This window comes from Lycium ferocissimum, chromosome 8, assembly GCF_029784015.1.
Source record: "Lycium ferocissimum isolate CSIRO_LF1 chromosome 8, AGI_CSIRO_Lferr_CH_V1, whole genome shotgun sequence".
NCBI classification, from domain to species: domain Eukaryota; kingdom Viridiplantae; phylum Streptophyta; class Magnoliopsida; order Solanales; family Solanaceae; genus Lycium; species Lycium ferocissimum.
Genome location: NC_081349.1, coordinates 122,540 through 140,542, shown reverse-complemented (window position 1 = coordinate 140,542; position 18,003 = coordinate 122,540). Strand labels below are relative to the sequence as shown.

The 18,003-nt window shown below is 34.8% G+C and overlaps 1 long non-coding RNA gene and 1 pseudogene across 1 annotated transcript; one reads left to right on the top strand and one right to left on the bottom strand.

Moving 5' to 3' along the window:
* The first annotated feature begins 4,590 nt into the window (after positions 1-4,590).
* On the top strand, positions 4,591-6,198 carry LOC132066567 (probable aspartic proteinase GIP2; annotated as a pseudogene).
* A 4,096-nt stretch (positions 6,199-10,294) lies between these two features.
* On the bottom strand, positions 10,295-11,291 carry LOC132067112 (uncharacterized). Its single transcript, XR_009417019.1, has 2 exons — positions 11,164-11,291; positions 10,295-10,551 (listed from the first exon to the last, which is right to left on the bottom strand). It is a non-coding gene; the product is annotated as an uncharacterized LOC132067112 (long non-coding RNA).
* Positions 11,292-18,003: the final 6,712 nt, after the last annotated feature.

The following is an 18,003-nucleotide window of genomic DNA, read 5'->3' as shown; positions in this document are numbered from 1 at the left end:
ATAATAACCACAATAATTATAATAGTAAAAATAAGGTAATTATTAATTTAGAAGCTTGAGAAAGTGAATTGGAGGAAAGGAGGGTCAAAATTGGATGTCAACAGAGCATATCAGTGATTATCAATGACATCTCAAGATTAAGGAGGGATAAGGAAGTGAGAGTGGAGCATGTTCTGAGGGAAGGAAATGGCCTAGCAGATTTTTTAACTATGTTTTTGATTTTGCAGGTGATCAGCATTTTAATAGTTTCAATTCACTTCCAAGGAAAGCAAGACAAATTTTGAATACAGAGAAAGCACAGATGCCATATGTTACAATCAGACAAGCCAAGGATCATCAAATTCCTAGAGATTAACAAGAACTTATGATGGATGCAGTAGCAATAAGTTTGCATATCAGGAGTCATGAGCAAAGAATACTCACATGAATGAAAGCATTTTTGGCAGGGTTACAATGGTGGTATCAGAATATTCACATGCTCATTCTAATGTAACTCTTTTAAAGATAGTTTTCAGTTAAGGAAACAGAAGAACATGGCAACAAACTTATGATGGCACATGATCAATATTTCTACAATACATTATCCATGAGCAGCAATGCACACTTGAATGGAAATATTTTTGGTAGGGTGGTATTAGCATGTTTACATGCTCATTCTATTGTAATTCTTCTAAAGATAATTTCCATTCAAAAAACTGAAGAACATGGCAACCAAAGCACCTTTGATAGAGCATGGAGATATTCACTGAACATGAAAAACTGCTGGAAGAATTCTACTCCATCCTTGAGGCCTTAATTTTAATCCACTAGACTTTCGAGCCATAGCACCTAGTGAAAGCTTGTAGATGTTTGAGATGGGATCAAGTCAAGACCACAGGATCTGCATTAGACAAGCTTTTATGCATTCTTTATGTTTAGTTTCCACTATTACCAGTTTTATGACTAATTTTTGTTTTTCTTTTCTTTTTTTCTTTGTTTGTATAGAAATTTTTATTTATAATAAATCACTACCAAATGGTTGTTTGGTGGTTTTGCATTAAAAAAAAAACCTTCAATTAGTGATGAAATTCTCAATTATTTCATAAACAAAACAGAGTAACATGTGGCGGATACATAACGTATATTTGGGTTCCCATGAACTCGATAGCTTTTGATAGAATTATGTATACATATTTTAAAACTTTTACATAGTTAGACTTATTTGATTGTAAACTCGATTATTAGTATTTTAAATTAAGTTGTTACTATAAAAACTCATAGACTTTAAATTTTGAATTTGTCTCTGTCTCTCTGACTATGAATAATTTTCAATTGTGGGCTATCTAGGGGATGTGTCACAAGTTCCCATTTCTATTAGAGTCTGTGGTCTGTTTTGAAATGGTTTTGGGTACCAAGAAAAAGTTGGAAAAGAAGAAGGGAAAGTTACAGAAATACTAGCAAATGAATAAATACATAATCTACGACCAATTTCATTATTACATTTAGTACAACAAAATAAGTTTACATGATATACGAAAAAGGAACCTATTCTCTCTTCCAAAATCAAGAAGTTCACATTATAAAAAAATAAAAAAAAATAAAAAATAAAAAAAAACCCTAAATTTAAGCTAATCAGTTAATTATGTCCTTATCAGTAATAATAATAACCATTCCTAAGTTAGAAAAACGTCCACCATCAGATTTGGAAAACTTAGGCATTTGTTATATGCATATGCTTACCCAAAAGTTGAAAAAAAGTATTGTTTTCATATATGAATAATGTTTTTCATTAAGAAACTTTTTTATTTTACTTTTTATTTGTGTGTGGAAACAAAGTAGATGTTATAATCGCCACCAATGAAAATCTTCTGCTAGAATCATATTTGATAGTCTTTTTAAGAATGATATATTTATGGCGTATACTTAATATGAATATGTAAGATATACAATTGATATATAATTTACGCTTAGAATAATGTAGCGTATATATATTGTTTATACATATAATACAATAAATCAGGATTCGGGTTTACTATAAAGTAGATTTGATGGAGAAAACATAAATCAGGATTCGCATTTACTATTTTTTTGAACAAGGAATGTCATTCAATTGCTAATGTACACATTAGAAGCCTGTTTGGATTAGCTGAAAAAAAAAGTGATTTTTAAGTATAAGTGTTTAAAGTACTTTTTAAGTGCTGAAAGTTATTTTATAAATAAGCAGTTACGTATTTGGATAAAAGTGCTTAAATAATTTTTAGAGGTAAGTGTAGTATTGGAATTAATAGAAAATATAAGGGATAAAAGGGTAAAGTTGTTGGTCAAACCAAAATTGCTTTTAAGCCAAAATAAAATAAGTTGGGGTTGAGCAACTTTTTGATTTTAGCTTATTTTAAGCACTTTTTAATTTATTTTAAATTATTTTCTATTTTACCAAACACACAAATAGGTTAAAAATTGGCTTATAAGCTACTTTGACTAACTTATAAGCCGATCCAAATGGGCTCTAGCGCTAAGCTCTATAATGTCAGTGAAAAGTGTTTCTTTTAAGGCGGGCTTCGGGACAATGTTTACTTTCTCTAAATAATTAAACATCCGATTGATAGATTATGCTAGATTGAGTTCTTACATACTTGTCGGATCCACCAAAAAATTGATACAATTACTATTTGATGAGACATATCCTTTTTTTTTTTTTGTGACTTTTAAAATTGGCCAAAGTTATAGATGGACCCCTGAACTTGTCCTGATTTTCCATCTAAACCCCTCAACTGAAATGTTGACCATCTGGACCCCTGAACATAAGATAAAATGTGCCATTTGAACCCCTCGTGCCAGCTGGGCACACGCGTGAAGCTCACTTGCCGTGACATGGAAAAATAGACCAGTGACATGGAGCCATGTCATGTTACATGTTTTTTTTTTAAAGAAAAATAAGTCATGTCAACAAAAGCAATTAATTTTAACAAAAACTCTATTTTAAAATCTATTTAAATAATTAAAAAAAAGTTGAAAAACCCAACCCATCCTCTCCGATAGCCCACCTCGCCGCCTCCACTGCCGCCGCTTCCTCCTCCGCCGCCGCCGCTTTCTTTTTTTAAATTTTTAATCATTAAAAGTTAATTTTAACAAAAACTCTATTTTAAAATCTATTTAAATAATTAAAAAAAAATTGAAAAACCCAACCCATCCTCTCCGATAGCCCACCTTGCCGCTCGCCACTTGCCTCCTCCTCCTTTGCCTGCCGCCGCTTTTTTTTTAAAATTTTTAATCATTAAAAATTAATTTTAATAAAAACTCTATTTTAAAATCTATTTAAATAATTAAAAAAATTGAAAAACCCCCCCATCCTCTCCGATAGCCCACCTCGCCGCCGCCACCGCTCATCCTCCTCGCCGCTCGCTTTCTTTTTTTAAATTTTTAATCATTAAAAATTAATTTTAACAAAAACTCTATTTTAAAATCTATTTAAATAATTTTAAAAAAATTGAAAAACCCAACCCATCCTCTCCGATAATATCACTTCACCGCCGCCACCGCCGCGCGCTTCAAAATCTATTTAAATAGCGTTTTTGTTAAAATTAATTTTTAATGATTAAAAATTTAAAAAAAAAAAAGCGCGCGACGCGGCGAAGGAGGCGCGAGGAGGAGGCGGCAAAGGAGGCGTGGCGGCAAAAAGGCGCGGTGAAGTGGGCTATCTGAGAGGATGGGTTGGGTTTTTCAATTTTTTTTAATTATTTAAATAAATTTTAAAATAGAGTTTTTGTTAAAATTAATTTTTAATGATTAAAAATTCAAAAAAAGAAAAAAATTGATCTCTCACGCTCTGTTTAAAGCAAAACAGCTTCACGCATGTGCCACAAGCACGAGAGGGTTCAAATGGCACAGTTTATCTTATGTTCATGGGTCCGGTATTGGTCAACGTTTGATTGGGGGTCTAGATGGAAAATGGAGACAAGTTAAATCTATGACTTTGGCCTTTAAAATTTGGTTTTATAAGTTTTAGCTTTACTTTTAATGGATTCTTTAGCTACATAAATTTCTTTTAAATTTTAATGTAACGTCAAAATTATGTGCATAGACCATCATACACCAAATCATGCTATTTTTCACGAGACAGAAGGAATACGCCAAGGTACCATAGGTATATCTAGGTAATTTGGGCAACATAGAGCATTTCTACCACTGTTTCTTGTTTTGACTACTACATTTTGTATCAATTAGGTTTCAAAACAAGTATCATTGTGTGGAAAACTAAAAAGGAGGAAAGATTAATGCATCTTGTAATTCTTCAAATAATCTGATAATTAGATAACCAAAGGAGAAAATTCAAAAGGTATCGTATAATTAATGTGAATATTTAACTCCATCAATTGCGGTTATGCACTAATGGTTTTTGACAGTTTAATAGGATAATGCTTCCACCATTCCTTTTCTTTCTTCGTTTGGACGAAATGATCTGGCAAAGCAATTTAATATCTATTATAATAGTCAATGTTCATCGATCGTTGAATTCTCTACACAGCAAATTGTATACTTAAATAAATGAACAATAACACGATTTCTGATTTCTTTCAGCTTTCGTCTTGCCCCTTCGCAGATAAAATAATGTCCTGTCATAAATCATCAAGATTCAAATTAAAGAAGCTTTACGTCACTATAAATCAAGATGCTACCTCTCCAAATTCTACTCACTCCATCATTCTAAACTTTCAATAACGTAACCATGGTTTCCAAAATACATTCTCTATCCTTCTTTCTTTCTTTGCTCCTCTTATTTTCCCTCTCCTCAGCCAAAACACCTCCTAGACCTCGAGCTTTTCTTCTTCCAGTAACCAAAGATGCAGCCACTAAACAATATGTCACTGTCATCAACCAAAGAACACCCCTTGTGCCTGTCAAACTTACTGTCGATCTTGGTCAACGATTTTTATGGGTTGATTGTGAAAAAGGCTACGTTAGTTCATCTTATAAACCCGTCCCTTGTGGTTCTATCCCATGTAAACGTTCATTATCTGGTGCCTGTGTTGAATCATGTGTAGGTCCTCCTTCACCAGGTGCAATAATAATACTTGTTCACATATTTCTTATAACCCCTATATTCGAACTAGCGCTGATGGTGAACTTGCTAAAGATATTGTTTCACTTCGATCCACTGATGGCTCAAATCCTGGTAAATTTTTATCAGCAAATGGAGTAGTTTTTGACTGTGCTCCTAATTCTCTTCTTGAAGGACTAGCAAAGGGTGTTAAAGGGATTGTTGGACTTGGAAATGGTTATGTAGGATTTCCTACTCAATTGGCTATTGCTTTTCATGTACCCCGGAAATTTGCTATCTGTTTGAGTTCATCCACAACTTCTAAAGGAGTTATGTTCTTTGGTGATAGTCCTTATGTTTTTCTTCCTGGAATGGATGTTTCAAAAAGACTTGTCTACACCCCACTTCTTAAAAATCCTGTTAGTACATCAGGATCGTATTTCGAAGGGGAGCCTTCGACGGACTACTTTATTGGAGTGACATCCATTAAAATAAATGGTAATGTCGTGCCAATAAATACCACGTTGCTGACCATCACCAAAGATGGCAAAGGAGGAACAAAAATAAGTACTACTGAACCTTACATGAAATTAGAGACTTCGATTTACAATGCTCTTACAAAGGCATTTGTCAAATCGCTTGCTAAGATTCCAAGGGTGAAACCCGTGGCTCCTTTCAAGGTGTGCTATAACAGAACGAGTTTTGGGAGCACTCGTGTTGGTCCTAGTGTTCCACCCATCGAACTGGTGTTGGGAAGCAAAAATGCTACTACATCTTGGACTATCTGGGGTGCGAATTCTATGGTGGCCGTGAATAATGAGGTGCTCTGTCTTGGATTTGTGGATGGAGGAATTGAATTTGAACCAACAACTTCTATAGTCATTGGAGCACATCAAATTGAAGACAACCTTTTGCAATTTGACATTGCTAATAAAAAGTTGGGTTTTACTTCTTCACTCTTGTTTGGTCAAACAACATGTGCCAACTTCAACTTTACATCCAAAGCTTGATGGTCTTTCCCAAAAACAAGTGGCGCTTTTGGAATATCAGATTGGATATTAGTAGTAATAGTAATTTCTTTTATTTTCAAGCGGATGGAGTTGGCCAAGAATAAATGTATCCGTTTGGTTTTGGTTGTTCATTTTGGTGAGGCTCATAATGGTCTAGTCAATTACTAAAAAGTCTGGGTGTTTAAGAGCCTGTTTCGATGGGCTTATTTTAAGCGACTTATAAAGTTCATAAAAACGAACATAAGCTAAAAAAAATAAGTTGGGCTACCCAACCTATTTTTTTTTTTTAGCTTACCTCTTGTTTTCAACATAACTCATTTCTGCTTTTAGGTAAGTTAAGTCAAACGTTCAATTATTTTTGTAAGCTTATTTTAAGACAAATGACTTTAATTTTTGTAGTAATCCTAATCAAAAAAAGGCGAAAGCAAACTTATAAGCAACTTATAAGCCAATCCAAATGGGCTCTAAATGTACTTTGCCGATGGCAATCAACCTTGTTTATGACTTCTAAAGTCCCAATCATCAAATAGGTGTTAGTTACAAGCGTAATAAAAAAAATAAATTAAAAAAAAAAAAAAAAAAAAGGCTGCATTTCTTGCTCTTGGAGCATACTTGTCCCCCCAAGGTCATTTGAAAGTTGATTGCATAGCATAAACAACTGAAGATGCTTAGATGATCTATTAAGAAATTGCACGAGTTTCCCTTCAAATGGGCTGGTCTTTAATTTTTGTCCTTCAAATGGGCAGGTCTTTACTTTTTGCCTTTTAGCAGTCGAATTTATGCCTAGTGAAGCGTAAGTTTTTTAAGGGCAAAAGTCATGCGGAGCATAACTTGTGAAATATTATAATGCGAAAATATAAACTTATGTTTTTCATGAGAGACAAAGTAAAAGACCAGCACCAATAGAGGCGTAAGTGCCAATGACCCTAATCTATTTTCTCAAATTTAAAATTGATATGGATGACAAAATTAGCCCAAATTTATTTAAACCGTTAAAGTTTTAAGGGCAATTTGCACGATTGCCCTTATTCGAGGGTGGTCTTTAATTTTTGCCCCTCAAATTGCTGGTCTTTAATTTTTGCCCTTCGCCTAAAAACTCATGGGTTCCAAGTTTGAACCCCCGCTCAGTCAAAAATTAAAAAAAAATTCGCAAGATAGAGTTTGGATTCGCAAGGCAGAATTTGCCTGCAAAACTCTACCTTAAGGCAGAGTTTGCTACCTTATAACGCAGAGTTTACCTTAAGGTAGCAAACTCTACCTTAAGGCAGAGTTAGCATGCAAAACTCTACCTTATAAGGCAGAGTGTGCTACCTTAAGGCAGAGTTTGCCCTACCTTAAGGTAAAGTTTGAATCCAAAACTCTGCCTTGCAACTTTTTTTTTTTAATTGTTATTTGGCCCGAGGGTTCAAACCCTAACCGGGCATGGATTTTTAGGCAAAGAGAAAAAATTAAAGACCAATGCCTTTGAAGGTCAATCCGGGCAAAAATGAAGTTTTAATAGATTTGGGCTAGAGTGATTTTAAAGAAAAAAATTGCGTGGTTTGCCCTTCATATGGTCTTTAATTTTTGCACCTCAATTCACTGGTCTTCAACTTTTGCCCCTACTTCTCATTTAATGAAATTTGTGGGCTAAAAATACCCTTTTTGCACCATAGATTCTGGGTTCGATCCCCAGCAGAATCGAAAATAATAATAATTTCACAAGGCATAGGTTTCTATGATCCTATGCCTATTCGGGCGAAGTTACATAGAACCTATGCCTTGTCTGGCAAAGGTTCGTGGAAATGAAGTTTTGCCTTAATTTCGCAACTATGCCTATAGGCATAGGTTCTATGTAGTTTCATAGAAACCTTTGCCGTGTCCAGCATAGTTTCTATGTAACTACATAGCGAATAGGCATAGGTTCATATGAACTTATGCCTTGTATGTAGTTTCATAGAAACCTTTGTCGTGTCCGGCATAGTTTCTATGTAACTTCGTAGCGAATAGGCATAACTACATAGTTTTTATGCCTTGCGAAATTATTATTATTTTTTGACTGAGCGGGGGTCGAAACCCAGAACCTCGGGGTATTTTCGGTCACCTTTTTAAGCTAAGGGAAAAAATTAAGGACCAACAATTTGAGGGGCAAAAATTAAAGACCAGCGCCTTTGAAGGGCAATCATGTAAATTGCCCGTTTTAAAGATGGGCTGATTTGGGCTAGCCTAAGTTAACCCATCAGAGATTATCAGCCCAAATCTGACCCATCAAATGAGCCCAAAATACCCATCAACAACCCTCCATTCAAAAGTGTAACAACTACAAAACGTGATTAACAATTTTTAAAATATTTCCTTATTTTCTTATTTTTACCTTTTATTTTTTATATTTTTATTTTTTATTTTATTTGATTTTATTCTAAGAGTCTAAGCATATTTCGCTTTTAGCTTGTGTTCAAATCTGACAAAGCCATCCATATTATCCGTCGGTTTTTCATTTTTTATCAGTGTTAAATATCTGCGGGTCTGATATCTTATGCGTTTTTGTTTAATCCATTTTCGACCCACTCATATACGACCCGACCCGACCCGACTGTTTGCCACTCCTAATTATGTAAATATATAAATAAAATAAGGGGGTAAAAGACATGAATCTGAAAAAAATCATTATTCTTTACTTCAAAATTCAAATAACATTTAATTTTCTTTTGATTTAGTTTTCGAATAACAAGTTAAAATTATTTCGAATAAAATTTATGTATTACGATAAATAATGAGGAAATATTTACAGTGAATATCTTTATTATTTTGAGTGAAATCATACACTTGATTTTTTTTATATTAAAAAAGTATTTAGATTTAATTTTCAGGATACCGCTTATTTGGAAAAACATGAGTGAGAGAATATTTGCAATCAAAGAAAATGATATCGATATTTTTAGTTCCTCAAAATATTTGAAAAGTAGGTTATGTTTGACTTCCAAACTGGTCAACCTTCAAACAAATTGGGACGGAGGGAGTAATAATGTTGCTGTCATCCCATATATATTGGAGTATTATTTGGATTCCAATGAAAGTTAGTTTGCTCTTTAATGTTTTTGTGCCATATTGTTAGTTTTATAACTGAATTAGTGGCCTAATTCACTTACAAAAACTGTTGGTGCTAAAAAAAAAACAGATAAATGCAGGCCAAAAAATCTGCAGTTCAGGCATTTTACAAGATCATATATGCCCCTATACTATGCGTATCTCAACAATTATGTCCTTAAATTTATGTACCACTATGTGAAATTTCACAACAACAGCAGCCCAAACAACACGTAAATCCATACACCTACTAAACCAATAATCATAGCACATTCACATCAATAAAGGAACAAACAACATTCACATTAAAACACTTCCAAAGACTGATTTTATACACCTACTAAACAAAGATAGCATTCATATGGAAGATACCAATAGTGTTGTACAAAGGTGATGCTTAACAAAACACTTCCACCTGAACTTCATATTCACATTGATATGTCAATAGTCGACATGACAAATGTGACGTGAATTCACCAAAAACTAATTATTTTTCACAACCATCATCCACAAAAACTAAGTTAAAGTAAGTTGTCCATCAACCATCATTAAACATTTTTAGTTGTCCATCAACCATCATTAAACATTTTCACAAAAATAACCACCCCAATACCAACAGTTTGGTACAACCATCCATCACAAAAACTAGCAACATCTTGTTAGGTATCAGAATCAGGTACATCAGCTCCTTTTCCTTTTGATCCAAGCTTTATCCTCTTTCTTCTTGCTTGAGTTCAAGCTAGTAGGCTGGAAGTGCTGCATTGCCTCTCTCAAGTTGTCTTAGTTGGTGAATAAGGCAAGTTTGTAGGCATTGACACTCCATCTGCATCCTCAGTAAACTGAATTCTTCTTGTACCAGTTGGTGGCCTCACTTGCAGCTTTCTTGCCTTCAATCTTGTCTATGACACGAAGATAATTTTGGGCCTCAGCTCTGAATCTTCCTCATGGCCAATATCTGGACTATAGGCTTGTGATTGTTGTGCTGTGGCTAGGAAAGAGCCAATTGTTTGCTGTGATTCTTGTGTCATAGCTTCAGTTGCAGCATTAAAGTTGAAGTAGTCTTCCAACCAGTCATCACTTGCAACACAGTCAAAGATGATGCATTCTTTGAGACACCTTTTTTGTGATCGTCCATCTTGGCTCTCAAAGCCATTATGGTATAGAGTAGCTCTCAAGGCAACAAATTATGGTATAGAGTAGCTTCTTCTTTTTTTTGGTTCTTGGAATAGCTATTCTTTTTTTGGACAAATTAAATGAAAAATAAGTCCTATAGATTGATATAAATGGAGTACTGTTCAATTCCTTTTTGAAAAACGTCTAAGTCACCGTAGCCGTCTCTTATGCTTTCATTTGTGGATCAACTTGCTGGATTTTCTTAGTTCCCTTTCTCTTAAAAGCCTTTCCAATCTAGATGTCAGTAGAATCATAATTATACTTGATTCCGGGCGTTTGTAGGATCTGTGTTTGAATTGAATTAGCATAAATCATGAAACATATGATGCATTTATTTAGCCACAAAGCACACCATCTTAACAAAAAATTTAAAATCACAACATCTCTGTCAAATGAGGCACTAATGAAAAAAATAAACCTTTTTCTGTCACTTAAAAGAATGAACAAATTTCATATTCACCAAACAAGGACAATAAGTTATAGCATATTACATCTCATATAACAAGAAACTCATTAAACTATAAGGAAACCAACTTAAAGTTGTGAGCTTTAATAAATTTATCATTGCTTTGATGGCAAAATAAGGCTGATCTAGGTAATGAGTAATGACTAATGAGACAAATGCACAAGGTTAACTGAGGACCCAAATTATCATCCAAAAGTAGACCAGAAATGGGAAAGGAGTTTCACACAAGGACCAATTGTTATAAAAAATCAAAGTTAAAAATAAAGGAAAACAATTAAAAACAAAAGAAAAAAAGGAAAGAACATACAAACCAATCAACTAGAAAGACAGGGATAAGGATGTAAAGCAGAAACTTTTGATTTCATCAGAGGAAATTGTTGCCTAGAATAGCTATTCCGAGAACAAAAGAAAAAAATAGAGCTACTCTATACCATAATTTGTTGCCTTGAGATCTACTCTACCATAATGGCTTTGAGAGGCAAGATGGACGATCACAAAAAGGCTCGAAGAATGCATCATCTTTAAATGTGTTGAAAGTGATGAGGTTGGAAAAGTACTTAACTTTGATCTTTAAGAATCGAAGCTATGACACAAGAATCACAACAAACAGTTGACTCTTCTCAAGCCACGGCAAAACAATCACAAGCCTATGGTCCAGATATTGGCCATGAGAAAGATTCAGAGCTGAGGTCCAAAGTTATCTCTAAGTCACAGAGAAGATTGAAGCCAAGAAAGCTGATTGGTTTGTATGTTCTTTCCTTTTTTTTCTTTTGTTTTTAATTGTATTCCTTTATTTTTAACTTTAGTTTATTATAACAATTGGTCCTTGTGTGAAAGATCCTTTCCATTTTGATCTCTTTTTGATAATAATTTGGGTCCTCAGTTAACCTTGTGCATCGGTCTCAATACTCATTACCTAGTTCAGCCTTATTTTGCCATCAAAGCAATCATAAATTTATTAAAGCTCACAACTTTAAGTTAGTTTCCTTATAGTTTAATGAGTTTCGTTGTTAAGTGCAGAGATGTAATATGCTATAACTTATTGTCCTGTTTGGTGAATATGAAATTTGTTCATTCTTTTAAGTGACAGAAAAAGGTTAATTTTTTTCATTAGTGCCTCATTTGACAGAGATGTTGTGATTTTAAAATTTTTGTTAAGATGGTGTGCTTTGTGGCTAAATAAAATGCATCATATGTTTCATGATTTATGCTAATTCAATTCAAACACAGATCCTACAAACGCCCGGAATCAAGTATAATTATGATTCACCGACATCTAGATTGGAAAGGCTTTTAAGAGAAAGGGAACTAAGAAAATCCAGCAGGTTGATCTGCAAATGAAGGCATAAGAGATGGCTACAGTGACTCGGATGTTTTTGAAAACGAAATTGAACTATGTCTATCAGATGGCGATAAGAGGACCCGAGAAGATCTTATCAAAGAACTGCGATTTGTATCCCCTTCTAATTGCTTTGAGAGGCAAGATGGTCGATCACAAAAACACTTCAGAAAAAACCCTAACTAGCATACAAAAGAGAAAAAGATGCATAAAATGTCATACCTTAATCAATACAACTGGAAACAGGAAGGAAAACGCTCTTTCGATCAGATGAAATGAATTGTCGAAAACCCTAGAATCGAACTACGCGAAGAGAGAGGGGGAGATGAGATAAAATGAGAAAAGAAATGGGAAATGAAGATGGGGGTTCGAATTTTTAAACCGGGTTAGTGTGTTTGGCTAAAATAAGTGGCATCCGGGTTGAAAGTGGATGATGCTAGTGGAAGGCCACGAGTAATCCAAAACGTAATAGTAAGGGCATATATGGGACAACATTTAAACACGGGTAGATGCGCGCTATATCGTATAGTTGAAGGGCATATCTGGCCCTTTATCAATTAAAATATATGCTCGCTTTGATTTGTGACTCTTACCTTTAACTTATTGAATCCTGTGCAAACATTAAATGAACTAAATTATCCAATTTCATGAAAATACTTAATAAAGGTAAGTATTTTTTTGTGGTGGTTGTTGACTGGTGGTAGTGATTAGCGCCTATAATGGCAGTTGATGGTGATGATTGTAAATGATGACTAATTTATAGTAGTGACAGCTGGTTGTGGTGATTGAAGACTGTAGCTGTTGTAGTTGAGGATGGTAGTTGTGGGTGGTCGGTGGTAGTAGTTGATAATGGTGGTCGAAAACAATGATTAGCGGTGAAAGTGAATGGAGTAGTACTGTCGTGGTGAACACTACAATCTTTCTGCCCTCCTTTTCATCGTAGTCTTGCCCTTCTGGGCGGCTTTAGCTTTTCCCTTTGGCGGCATTTCTGAAATCATAGCACACTTATTAGGGAGGATTAAATCTTATACACGGCTCTATCGCACAATCTCATAAGAAGAAAGATGGTCATTTTTCCTAAATTCCCAGTAGCCTCTTGTTTATTAGCGTGGCGCGCAACACACCATAAACAAGACTCTACTAGACACGGCTCGTAGATACTTCCTAGGGTGAAGCTGCTTCGATACCACTTCTATCACGACCGGCTACGAACACGACGGGTACTCGGGACTAACCACCGAGCACCTCTCATTCTATTAGTACTCATCCCGCGTCATTCGTATTTCTTATACTCATAATCATAGAAAGTCATTTTCATTTGAAACATATTTACTTTATATACATGAACCCTTTGGCTATCAAAATAATACATATATACATACTTACACATAATAACTGGTGAGACCATATTGCCCACACATACGTACCTACGAGCCTCTGCTACTGAGTGCTAGACATGTAGACGGGACGGACCCCGTCGTGCCCAAAACATGAATATATACATACATGTACCAAAAGAATAATCAATGGCACCTCCGGGAAAATGGGGTGCTCGGCCTAATAGCTCCTACGAGTCGGATCGCCTCCTGTCTACTGTGGCATGAACACATCGTCCAAAGAAAACGGACGTCAGTACGAACATTGTACTAAGTATGTAAGGCATGAATGAAATGAACATAATAGAGAAATCATAAGTCATAGAACGAGGAGGTAACCTACGTACTTTTTAAGGAATACATTTCATACATACATCATACATAAACATATCATACGTATTACCATAGCGTGTACCTCATCATCATATCTCATATACATCATCATCATATTCCATGTACATCATAATCGTTAACCCGCGTCCGGGTAACCATCATATGCCTCCCACTAGTGGTGTCATGCCCGGCCCTCTAGGCTCGGTGTAAACATAGCAGCCCACTTTAGCGGTTACATGCCCGGACATCTAGGCACGGTGTAATCATATGCAGCTCGCCTTAGCGGTGACATGCCCGGCCATCCAAGCGCGGTGGAATCATATCATCGTACATATCATATACTTATCATTATCATTCGTCTCATAGGCACATCATAGCTTTATCATCACTTAGAATTACTATATTTTTATCATTAAACATACACTAGGACTTGAAAGCAGCTATAGCTATATCGGGGTGATATAAGGTCGTGAGCCCCCGATTACGTTATGGGGTAATCATAAGCGTTATATCTCACCTTGGAGGGACTAACGTTTTAAGGTGAGTACACATAAGGAAAACATCAATAAATCATAGTCGACATCATTAACTCCGTAAAGACATCATATCATGAACTCTAGAATCTTTAGACTTAAGCTCATCATTATCATTATCGTATTCATAATGCACCTCTCATGTTATATAGCTATTCATGAACATAGACTCTTTGTTTCCTTGAAGATAGGGAATTCATGAAGAAGAAGGAATTTCATGTCATAAGATTCATGCCTTAGAAAGAAAGGATTAGCCTCACATACCTTTGTCTTCTAACTAATCTATCGCTTGCTTGTTCTCCTTTAATGCCCACGTCTATACCTTCAAGAGAATTCGTATCGACATTAGGTAAACATTTATAAAGACGTTCTTACTAAAGCTAGAGAAAATTGGGCAGCATTTCCTTTGTTTATACGACTTCCGCCATATTCCCTATCAACTCCCAAACATTCATAACAACAATCACAATATCATAAACAACAATCGTCATTCGTTTACATTATTCACATTTCGTGATTTACCTTCAATTCTCCAAAATCATGATCATAGTTCATCATCATGTTTCTCCACATATAATACTCATTCCAGGTTATAAATGTCATTCATAACGTATTTACAATCTCAACATATCAATATCCACAACTCAATCCAAACTTCTACTCAACAATGACACTATTCCCACATTTATGACCCATTTCACATATTCTTCTACAATTCAAGTGTTTCAACTTTACAATACTTCAAACATCATGAAACTACCATAAAACTTACCTTACATAATGGTAGAATAAGTCTTGAGTGGAATACTCTCCTTGCACCCAAAACCCTAGTTCACTTTTCTTGGGATTTCTTGACTTAGATGACTTTAATGAGGTTTCATACACTTGATTCACTTGAATTCTTGATATTGATCTTTGATTTACTTTGTTTTCTTGTGGATGAAATATATGGAACCTTCTAGAGGTCTTGAGAGAGATGAAGAAAATGTGGGAAATGAAATAAATGAAGTGGGAGCACACTTATATAATCAGAACTTGTTCAGCTCGTCGGGACTTCCACGGACACTTTCACGGTCCGTGGAACATGGTACGGTCCGTGGAACTGGTCGTGGTTCACCACCGGTCCAGCCACCAACTCGCTAGGAGTTCTACGGACCCTTCCACGGTCCGTATAAGATTACACGGTCCGTGGAAGTGGCCGTGTAATCCACAATTTCTCCGATGTTGTTCCCGTCGTCTCATTGATCTCTAAATCCTTATGGAACCTTCTTAACACTTGTTTATCACTTCATTAACAATCTAAGGGGCGTTATAACTCTTCCCCAAAACATCATTAGGTCGTCATTAACTCGCCACTCGTGATTCTTGCCCGACACACTACATACGACTCGCTTTCCTTAGCAACTTTCTTCTCTTACCTCGAATGTCTTTGGAAATCTTAATTAGGACCATTAAAGACTATTTCTTACTTGTCCAAACATCGTATACGTCATGCTCTTCGTTAGTCTATTCACTGTACGCTAAGGGGAAATTCCTAAGGTGTAACAATTAAGAATTTGTTATACATCTTAATCATTCAGATCTATTTAGACCCACTAAGTTGTTGTAATAGTAAGAAAATAAACATACTTAATGATTAAGATTCAAACCTAGAAAATTAACATATTTAATAATTGAAATTTGAATGAGTAAAATAAAATGTCCATTAAGTGTGAACAAATGAGGTCTTAGATGACTTAATTTGGACTATGGAGACTGGAGGTCACTCTTTATACAAATTATTAATAGTAAAATTTACTTGGCATAGGTTCCATTATTACCTATTTATGGAACATAACTAAACTTTTCAATAATTATATTTAATAGCTAAAATATATCATATTTACTTCACATAGCTACCATGTTTTTACCACTCATCTGATAACTTCCCACTCCCCTAAATTTAAGCAAAAAAAAAAAAAACGTGTCTCTCTCCTTCATCCTAAATAGACGCCATTATTCACCATATCCATTACTTTCATCCAATTTCAAATCAGTTTTTCAATTATTCAACTTCCTTTTTTATCTCTAATTAACTACTCATTGATTTCTCTCACGTTTCAAATCTAATTCCCAAAATAAAGTAAGATTCTATCTGATTTTTATTTTTTACCTTGTATTTAACCTATATTTTGGGTGTTTTTTTTTTTTTCGTTTGAATCGGGAATGCAAGTCTAAGTAAGTAACTATCGGTGTTTGTTCTTGGTTGTTTTTCTTAGATTCAATTGGAATGACTAAAAAAGCGCTACTCCGATGAGAAATACAGGTATAGAACCCGAATGTGCGATTCCTAATTTTTCTTTGGGAATTTCTCAACATGAAACTTCCATTGCAGGCTCTTATGCTGAGAATCGTTCAAAAAGAATTAACGATCCTAGGCGTTATAAGGAATATGTTGATTCAAGAGTAAACAACAAGAAAAATTGAAAAATGTTTCTCAAATGGAGAAACAAAAGAAGAGAAAGGTCGGTGACAATGTTGTTAATGTTAAGGGCAAGAAAATTGCTAAAGCCAAACGTAATGTGGATGAGGATGATGATGAAGAGGTATATTTTTGTTGTATTTTCGATATTTAGTTCTTTTTTTTTTTGTTCGCTTATTACGGATCTATGAATTAAAAACAGATTTATATTTTGTGTGCATTTTAAGTATATTTTCTGTGTTTTTTTTACACTTGTTTCTTCAGTTATTTCGTGCGTATTTTTCTTCACCATAACTGTGATTTTTAAGATTTTTAAGTACATTCAGTTATTTTTGTGTATATTTTGTTGACAGTTATTACAGTGATTTTTAAGATTTTTAAGTACATTCAGTTATTATTTTGTTGGCGCTTATTTTGTGTATATTTTTAAGTACATTTAGTCAATATATGTTAATCATACGTGTTTTTTGGCATGTTGTTTCGGTATCTAAATTTTTGGTTACAAGCACCTTCTATGTGTAGATACACGAATGTTAATGTAATGCAAGATATTAGAGGCAAACTAACAGATCCACAGATGGATATGTTTAGGAATTCTTGTTTTGGTAAATATCTCAGAATGCAGCAATTGGATGTACAAGCACAGATTTTTCGGTGCTTTATGGTCAAAGAACTTAGGGCAAGATATAGGTGCTTTACATTTGAAATAAATGGTAAAGTTAACGCTTTGGCCTTAGAATTTGCAACGATCATTTGGGCTAGATTGTATCCGATGAAAATGATTTTGTTTATGATAACTCAAAAAATGGTGGACTATTTTGGTAGAAATCGAGAATCAATTGCCGGATTAAAAGACACGAGCTTATTGAGTGTTTTAACAAGATATGCAGGATGATAAAGGGGATGACGCGCAAGATGGCAATATTGTATTTCATAAATACGTGGGTACATTGTGGTAGGAACTCAACAAACATACCAAGGATCCATTTTGATGTTGTAGAGGACGGGAGATATAATGAGTATCCTTGGGGTAAAGATTCGTTTAGAGAGTTGGTTGTGCTTGTCAGGCGAAATATGCTTTTGGTTTTAAGAAATATTATAGGATTCATGGTTTGCCTTGCTATGCAAGTATGGTTGTATGAATGTTGCTCAAAAGTCCACGTCCACCATTGCAGCTTAAGACGGGAATTTAATTTTTGGTTACCATCCACATGTGTCGCCAAGAAGGA